Raw genomic sequence first — 9885 nt, 5'->3', positions numbered from 1 at the left:
TCATACATTCATTACTACTTTATTATCTATAGATTTTTAGAGAAAATGCTTAGCTGCTAAGATTTATCTTGCCCTTAAGATTTTATATCTGAAAAAATAATGGCTGCTTTCTTTAGAAGGGGTCAAAAACTACTTCAATAAAATATTATCCCACTAAAAAATTGAAGGCTCATTCAAAACTTGGTTTTACAGAAATAGTGAGAGTCTGATGAAGAGATTATCAGGAAGATAATTTAGGTTTGGAGTGGTCTTAAAGAGACACAGGCAGGAACCATTCCTGAGCAGCACCATGACCTCGTCCTTTCACTCCATTCTCCATTAAGGTGAGTGTTTTGCTCATGATTCAGCTTGCTGTTCTGGGGAAGAATTATTGCATTCTTTCACAATTAATGAAGAGGAGAAAAAAAACCCCAACACTTTAATTTCCTTTTACTCCAAATCTAAAATAAAACTAAATTCAAGCTTTGTAAGGAAAGCCAACTTTTGTTACTGTCCACCCAACACTATTTATCAACAATGCATCCAAAACATAAGTTGCATCACAAGTCAGTGACTGCAAATATTTAATAGTGAAAGTGTCTACTTCAACTTTACTCATTAAAATTGCCATAATCCATTGGCATGAAAATACAAAAATTTCTAACTTAGAGGTTTAAGTTCTCCATTGAACCTAAAGAGAAGGGTCAACACTGTAAAAAAAGCAGTGTAGCTTTCCTTTCATTGTCCTATCACTACCCTTCAAAAGGGTTAACAGTGGCTACTTCTAGATGTACTCTTCGTGCCCATTTGATGCTTAGATTCCTGTAAATAAGAAGGTCCATCTGTAACAGTTGTGATATTTGGTACCATTTATATCACAGATAATACTAAGCACCCTTGTGGAGCCGCCTTGTCCTCCAGGACACAAACCAAAGCTACCCAGAATTTTCCCCTAGCCTTCCAGCCTATCTCCCTTTGTTTCAGAGCTATGCAACTGATGGTATCTCATTACCCATCCTTATTCTGGGGCAATTTTCCATTCTCACTCAATATAAAATGTGAATTAGCAGCTTGTCACTATATCTTACACACTTTTTAGAGTAAGCACAGAAAGCAACATTGGTCCTGGAATCTGTGTTCTTTCTCTAAAGTAAAATCGTGTAATGCAAAGGGTACCACAACTCAATAAAAAAATTATCTTTTTCCTTTTGCTTTTTTTACTACATCTACAGGACTACTATAATCACCACTGACACAATCTGCAGTAAATGAAAAAAAAAAAATCTAAAAGAAACTAAAATACAAACCTGGTCAAAAGATGATCAGGCAGATACCAAGAATTCTTTTCTTTAAGAAGTGGCTCATTTTTAAAAGCCAAATGGTATATCCTGGACCATATAAATGATCAGGAACAATCAGTATTCAATACACATTCAGATCTCTTTTGAACATTAGATATAACCTAGAGAATATTTTAGGGGAATTTCAAAGTACTGAATCATTAAATACACTTTCTTTAGCTCGCATACATTCTGAAAGAGCACAAGCAGGGGCTTTGTTTAGCAACAGCCTACAGCAATTTCAGAGAGAAAAGGGGAATGTGGCTGCATCCCTGTTTTGCAGCTCCTGAATCAGGACTCACCAGAAGCTCTGGCAGACATTCGTGTAAATTAGAGCATTTAGGAGCTGCCTATTTACAGATGACCCTTTCTCTTCTCTTTTCTTTTCTTTTTTCTTTTCTTTTCTTTTCTTTTCTTTTCTTTTCTTTTCTTTTCTTTTCTTTTCTTTTCTTTTCTTTTCTTTTCTTTTCTTTTCTTTTCTTTTCTCTTCTCTTCTCTTCTCTTCTCTTCTCTTCTCTTCTCTTCTCTTCTCTTCTCCTTTTCTTTTCTTTTTGACATTTCCACAGGGTGGATTAAAGTTTCTTGATTACAGCCCTAAGGCCTATAGCTTCCCAAGCCAAGCAAGTGAGATACAAAACCAACTGCAAAACCAGCTGTTGCTACAACTGCAAAGGCAAAATTGTGGAGATCCAGGGTCCCATTTAGGCTGACAAATCATAAATCAAATACATGACAGTACTGGGATTTGCCTGTGACAGTCTACAGGAATAGGAAGAACACCAGTTAATGGCTAGAAATATCTCCTAGCCAACCTTGCCAAAGAAAGAAGGCAAAGAATAGCAGAGCCAGCCACTTCAGAGAACAAAAACATAAGTACTGTGAACCCTAATTTGTACTGCCTCAAGGCTGGCAGCAAGGCAGGGTAGAAATCTAGATTCAGTTGTGTTCCCGGCTCTAGGATAAGGTTAGCTCACTAGAAATACAAAAACACCTGATATTATTAGATAAAACTGAATGGAAGCAGAAGAGCTCTCAAAAGCATATAATTGGTTGAATCATAGATTTAAATACCATAGTTAACAAATCAGTACTTAAGAAAGATAGATGCAGGGGGAACCATAGTTACCAAGGATGAGGAAAAGGACTTAAAAAGGTACTTAATGACATCTTCACCTCAGTTTTCAATAGTAAAACCATCCGATCTCTGACTACCCGGTCTCCTGAGCCAGAAGATGTGGAAATGGAACAGAATGAAGCCATCTTAGTCCAAGGGGAAATAGAATGTGACTTGCTGCTGTATCTTGACTCACACAAGTCCATGGAGCTGGATGAGATCCACCCAAGGGTTCTGAAGGAGCCGGCAGAAGTGCTCGCCAAGACATTTTCCATCACGTGCTAGTAGCCCTGGCTCACCAGGGAGGTCCCAGTGGGCCGGAGGTTAGCAAATGTGACACCCATCTGCAAAAAGGGCCAGAAGGAGCTTCCTGGGGACCACAGGTCATAACCACCTAAGGAAGCTTATAGAGCAGATCATCCTGAGTGCCGTTGTGAGAAACATGCAGGACAACCAAGGCTTCAGGCCCAGTCAGTATGGCTTCATGAAAGGCAGGTCCTGTGTGACTAACTTGATCTCCTTCTATGACAAGGTGATGAGGGAAAGGTTGTGGATGTGGTCTACCTGGACTTTAGTAACACCTTCAATGTGATCTCTGACAGAATCCTCCTGGAGAAACTGGCTGCCCATGGCTTGTATGGATACACTCTGCATTGGATAGAACTGGCTGGATGTCTGGGCCCAGAGAGTGGGGAATAGAGTGAAATCCCATTGGTGGCTGGTTGCCAGTGGTGTTCCCTGGGTTCAGTGTAGGGGCCTGTTGTGTTTAATATCTTTGTGAATTATCTGGATGAGGGGATTGAGTGTATATTCAGTGAGTTTGCAAACAACACCAATCTGAGTAGGCATGTAGATCTGCTTGAGGGCAGGAAGGCCCTTCAGAGGGACCTGGACAGACTGGAGCAATGGGCTGAGGCCAAGTGTACAAGGTTGAACATGGTCAAGTGCTGGGTCCTGCACTTGAGCCACAACAGCCCCATGCAGCACTACAGGCTTGGGACAGAATAGCTGGAAAGCTGTACTGCAGAAAAGGGTCTCAGGGTTTTAATCGACAGCTGGCTGAATATGAGCCAGCAGCATGTCCAGGTGGCCAAGAAGGCAAATGGAATCCTGGCCTATATCAGGAACAATGTGACCAGCAGGACCAGGGAAGTGATTGTCCCTCTGTACTCAGCACTGATGAGGCTGCACCTTAAGTACTGTGTTCAGTTCTGGGTCTCTCAATACAAGAAGGACACTGAGGTGCTGGAGTGTGTCCAGAGATGGGCAACAAAGCTGGTGAAGGGTCTGGAGCACAAGTCTGATGAGGAGCAGCTGAGGGAGCTGGGGGTGTTTAGCCTGGAGAAAAGGAGGCTGAGGGAGACATGATCACTCTACAACTACCTGAAAGGGGGTTGTAGCAAGGTGGGGGTTGGTCTCTTCTCTCCAGTAATGAATGACAGGACAAGAGGAAATGGGCTCAAGTTGTGCCAGGGGAGGTTTAGATTGGAAGTTAGGAAGAACATTTTCACAAAGAGGTTTGTTAGACACTGGAACAGGCTGCCCAGGGAGATGGTGGAGTCCCCTTCCCTGGAGATATTTAAAAGCTGTGTAGATTAGGGGGCTGAGGTATATGGTTTGGTGGTGGGCTTGGCACTGTGAGGTTAGTGGTTGGATCCAGTGATCTTAAAGGTCATTCCCAAACAAGCAATTCTATGATATTATGATTCTATGACCAGCTTCCCCTGCCAGGCAGGTCTGGGCTCTCCCATGGAGGGCCTGGGCAGGGTGTTTAATGAACAGCATTTTCTGAAGGAGAATATCTGGTAACAGCTTCTTTCTGATCTGCTTCAAAAGAAAGAAATCTAGGGGCATTTCTTTGTTAGCCCAAACAAGAAAGGGAGCACTGGCTGGGCCACATCCTACATGTCTGTATGGGTGAGGGATTTCCTCCGCTTGATCTCCATGCAGACATCAGCCCCAGCAAAGTCCTGGCCATCAAATGGGGCCTCTGCTCTCTGCAGAGGACATAAGAATGGACCAAGGACATTCCTCAGTGGCCATTGTAGAATCACAGAAGTTTAGGTAGGAAGACATCTTTACAGGTCCTCTAGTCTGACCTCTTGCTAAGAGCAGGGACATCTTCAACTAGATCAGGCTGCTCAGAGGCCCATCCAGCCTCACCTTGACTTTTTCCAGTTAGGGTAGCCTCTGTGTGGGAGCAAATCCTCCATTGTGCTTCTTGCCTGGCCTTTTGACAGCATGGCTGAGGGTTCATGGCTGAGGGGGTGCGTCTGGCAACTATGCTTCCATGGCACGTGGCATTCCTGTGCTTCCAACTGGCCTGTAGAAAGAGCAGCTCAAGTGGGAGAGTGAATTGGTTTTGACCTGCAACTTCTACAGCAGATACAACTTAATACAACAATGACATTATGTGCTCTTAAGAGTCAAGGCTTCACCACAGCACAGAGACACCTGTGTTTGCTGTTGTTAAAGCATTTAATTTCCTCAAGTGACTTCAGAACAGGGACACGATCGTTGGGATAGGTCCCCAAATGGATTCCTCATCTGAGAAAACAGACATTTAAACTCTCCTTATCCAAAGAGTTTATCCTGTTGTGAAAACTCTAGTGAAGGGGTGGAAAGGGTCAAAGCTTTGCCATGTCCCACAGTGGGAGCTCTTCCCTGGCACATGCATGGGTGCATCTGAGACACTTGTGATTGGAGGTGACCCACCAGACACCCCTGAGTTCACAAAGGTGTTCTCATGCCTGACTGCCTCCCACCTCAGGCCCCAGCAGAGCCCTGGAGACCACGCACACACACTGGGGAGCACGCAGAGGGGCTGCCACGTACTCAGCACTGCAGCTTCTGAAGTCTCAAGCAAAAGCCCAGCTTCGATTGAGGCCCTTGGGTTTGGATATCATGCCACAGGCTGATGCAGGAGAGAGGCTGCCTGGCAAGCTGGGCTATTGCCTGGGCCAGACATTAGGGGAGGGCAGCTTCTCCAAGGTGAAAGCAGCCACCTCCTCCAAATACAAGGGCCCCTTGGCCATCAAGGTGTTGGACCAACGGCAAATGTCTGCAAAGATCGTCTACAAGTTCCTGCCGCAGGAGCTCTCCAACGTGCGCAAAATCCGACATCCCAACATTGTGCACGTCTTCGAGGTCATTGAGGTCAGCAACAGGATGGTCTAAATTGTGATGAAGGCAGCAAACACTGACCTGCTGCAGTTGGTGCAGGAGAAGGGGAGGCTGCCCTGCGTCCCCCAGGCCCGGGGCATCTTTGTGCAGGTCGCCAGAGCTGTGCAATACCTGCACGACCGCAACTTGGTGCACCGCGATCTCAAGTGTGAGAACGTGCTGCTCACTGCTGATGGCCGCCAGGCCAAACTCAGTGATTTTGGGTTTGGCAGGGAGACCCATGGCAAGCTGGACCTGAGCAGAACCTTCTGCAGGACAGCGGCCTACTCTGCCTCAGAGGTGCTGATGACAGCCCCCTATGATGCCAAGAAGGCCGACATGTGGAGCCTGGGGGTGATCCTGTATGCCATGGTGACTGGCATGCTGCCCTTTGGCTACACTGTTGACCACGGCATCGTCCAGCGGCAGAAGAATGGGGTGATGTACTCAGAGGGGCTGCCTCCACTGCCAGGGCCCTGCCAGGCCCTCATCACCCAGCTCCTCCGGTTTAGCCCGACTGAGCGGCCCAGCGCTGGGTAGGTGGCCCGCAATGTCTGGCTGACAGGGCACAGCGCAAGGAGGAAGCGCGTCCCAGAGATCCCGGCACAGCACTGATCCAGCAGTGTTTGGGGTGTTCAGGGATGGAGTAATTAAAGGTTCATGTTGCTGTAGTGGAAGTGTCACTTTCCCTGGAGATATTTAAAAGCTGTGTACATGAGGTGCTGAGGGACATGGTTCAGTGGTGGGCTTGGCAGTGTTAGGTTAGTGGTTGGGCTCAATAATCTTAAAGGTCTTTTCCAACCAAATTGTTTCCATGATTCCATGATTATTATTTATAACTTTAAAATAGCTTTCAATAGTTTAAAAACAAGAAAACATAAAATTATTAATAAACAGAAAAAATCCCAATCCTGGTGTTTCTTATCCTTTCTTTCAGGCATCAAGGATAGTTACCAATTGGCATGATGTATTATTTAAAGAGTTTTTTGTTAAATAGTTCTCATATATGGCAAGATTAACTATGTGAAATGAAATTATTGCTCTTTATGAATGAAATCAAGTCAGTAACAATAACCAAAATGAAAATAGCAATTCCTTGACAGAGCTGAATAGACAATTTAGATGCCCATGTTTCTAATCTCATATTTAGCATCAAAACCACTTAGCCATTTTTTGTATACTCTGTGAGAAAATTCTGTGTGCTTACAAAATGTTGCCGTTATATCTGTATTCTAAATAAGTGGGACTGAGTTCATAGCTGAAGTTGTGGGACTTCTGGTAGTTATTATACTTTTCCATTTCAAGCAAAAAAACCCCACTACTCGTAAGACAAGGACAGGAAATCTTGCTCTAAGACTGAGCATGTGGATTTAACAATAATAGTCTCTGGCTTCTTTGACATGGAATACAGCCACAGGTTTGAGCTCTGTCTGTTCAGAAGTGAATGATTCAACAAACAAGTTGCAGGTGGTCCAGAGAATTACAGATTTCTGAGTGGGAGAACAGAAAGCAAGCACAGCTCATCCTGAGGTACTTTGGAAAGCATTGGTTAATTCACTACTGAGACAGGTCATCTGCCTTCTGCAACTGTGGATCTTACACAGTATTTTGTATTCTGACCTGTCACAACACAGCCAGCTTTCCATTTTGCCCTGTCTCCTCGTTTTGCAAAATATGGACTTTCCTTTTTTGTCCAGAGGCAGCACTATGCCTTCAATTGGAGTGGTATTTTCCTCCTTTGAAGTGAAGACCCGCCTGAGAGTCTAAACCTAAAATTCAAGAGAACAGGTCACCCTAGGGGAGATTTCACCCCGCGTGGTGCCATTAAGCACAGGACAGGATCTGAGAAGCAACATTCACTTTTTTTTTTGCCTGGCTAATCCAGGTTTAAAATCAGTTTGGCATTTGATGCAAGCTACCAAAGGCCACCAACATCACCTGTACTTCATGCTCATGGTCTTGTGACAATCAAGAAACCCCTGGTATGGAGGTGGCTCAGCCTCCACCTCTTACCATCACGCACCAGGCTCTATCTAGCAGTTGAGTGCTCCCCAGGGACCTCACTGTGTTTTAGCCTCTCAAAAGGCACATCTGGAAAAGTCTCCCCTGTTGGTGCTAGTGCTGGTGAGATCTTTACATTAGCATGAACAAGTTACAATAGCAACACATTCAAAGTTCCGTTTCACAGTTATTTCCTTTGAAAACACATTTAAAAAGTCACTGGCTCTAAATCTGGGGGGAGCTGATTCAGTTCAAGAAAATTTCCCCTGAAAATGGGTTTGAGTGTCCTCCTCCACAGCCAGCAGGGAGCAAGGATGGAAAAGCTCTACAGCATCCAACACTGGCAAGCTCTGCGAATCCCTTGTACATCAACACATCCCCAGTTTCGTTCAGTGATCTCAGTAGCCAAATCCAATAGCCATCAGACAGAATGGACATCAAAACAGTTTATCCACTTCGAAGGGCTGAGCACCCCTCTTTTATGTACTTGGGTGATTATCTTCTGTTTTCTCTTCGTAAGTACCTGTGATGCAGTGCATAGGAAAAAAAGGACTCCCTAGGAGGGCAGATACTGCAGTGTCTGATGGACTCGACATCTGCTGGGTCAGCACACTAAGTCATGAAACCAGGAGACTCCAAAACCTCTCAGACCTCCAAAAAGCAAATCGCCCAAATAGGTTTTCTTCTATTTTCTTCTGTTTTTAAACAAACCACAACTAACCTTCCTTAGTAACGCTGCTTTTCAGTTCATGACTAAGTAGATCCATTAAAATCAAGACAAACACAGAAAAAAAAGAAAATTAAAACCACAAGAGAGCTACGAGAACCCTCTGAACTGTCTCATTAATTCTGCGAATGTGGAATGCATTTCAAGATAAGGAAGATTTTGATCAGAGGAAACAGATGAAATTTCAGACTTCCTAAATAATATTTATCCACCCACCCAAAGGGTGGTAATGTTGATGTTACAGAACAGGAGAAGGTCTCATTATTCCTAGTAGAACAAATGGATCTTTCCTCTTCTTGTATAAAAATTTTTTTTGAGACATAGCTGCACACATCCCTTCACAAGTATCACCTCAAGCAAATTGTAAACTTCATAGTTAGGGGAGGGAAAGGAGCAGCGTCCTGTGAGATTCAAAAGTCAATGGGAAATCAGTCCTTAAGCGAAGCTGCAAGGGGAAAATCTTCAGTTTGAAACCACGTAGCACTGGGGAGAAGAGTCTCTGTGCACTGAAAGACAAACATCATCAGTAAAGTATCCACACTGCAGTCTCTGTCTAGACAGGGATATACAGCCTTAAAATCTTTGCAGTAGAGTAATTATGAATATACTTTTCTCATTTTATGTACTTCTCACAGAACTCTTTGATTTTGAAAAGTATGCAGTTTTGTGCATTCTCAAATACAGTATGTGATGTGTCAAAGATAGATTTGCACTTGTATTGAGATTTCTAACCACATGTAACATCTTTTTGTGGAGACCCTCCTTCCCACAGGCATATGAATGTAGCAATGACATGTTCTTGCACTTTGTATAGTTCCCTGTTATCAAATACTCTGCTTAGAAAGAAAACTTGTACTTGGATTAAGGGTTCTGGACTATGACTATTCCTGCAAACAAAATTACCCAACCAAAAAAGTATTAGAATTCAATTGTAGGTACATGCAAACTTAGTTTCAGAATGAAACCATATATAGTAATAAATACTGCATGCCACATATTGAGGCTTAACAAGTTGCTGCAGATTGGGAATTACCATTTCCTGTATGGTAGTATGAAATGTTGTGAAATTTCTACGATATACTTATCAAGATTTCTAATTTCTTCTACCTAAGAAGTTACACTTTATTGTTATTTTTCCCATTATTTAAAACTGGTCTGCAATTTCCCCTAGAATTTGAAAAATGAAAGCCTACTTCTTACAAAAGTAGTTGACAGAACATGATGTTAGAAAAGGAGTTGCATCACTTAATCCAGCAGATGTTTAAAAGAGAATGACCTTTGTAAAGGTCTTATCCCAAGTACTAATACTGAATGGCATCCAGGCAGCTAGGGATGAAGGAGTCATCACAGAATTACAAAATGGTAGGGCTTGGAAGGGACCTTTACAGATCAACTAGTCCAACCCTTCTGCTAAAGCAGGTCCACCTAGATCAGTCACACAGGAATGTGTCCAGACAAGTCTTGAAGACTTCGAGAGAAGGAGACTCCACACTCTCCCTGGGCAGCCTGTGCCAGGGCTCCCTCACTCTCATAGTAAAGAAGTTTTTGCTTATTTTTAAACT

The 9885-nt window shown here is 43.5% G+C and overlaps 1 pseudogene; it reads left to right on the top strand.

Moving 5' to 3' along the window:
• Positions 1–5337: 5337 nt before the first annotated feature.
• On the top strand, positions 5338–6210 carry LOC104553961 (testis-specific serine/threonine-protein kinase 6-like; annotated as a pseudogene).
• The last annotated feature ends 3675 nt before the right edge of the window (positions 6211–9885 follow it).

This window comes from Colius striatus, chromosome 9, assembly GCF_028858725.1.
Source record: "Colius striatus isolate bColStr4 chromosome 9, bColStr4.1.hap1, whole genome shotgun sequence".
NCBI lineage: Eukaryota > Metazoa > Chordata > Aves > Coliiformes > Coliidae > Colius > Colius striatus.
Note: the sequence above shows the minus strand (reverse complement) of the source record. Positions and strands in the feature narration are given on the sequence as shown.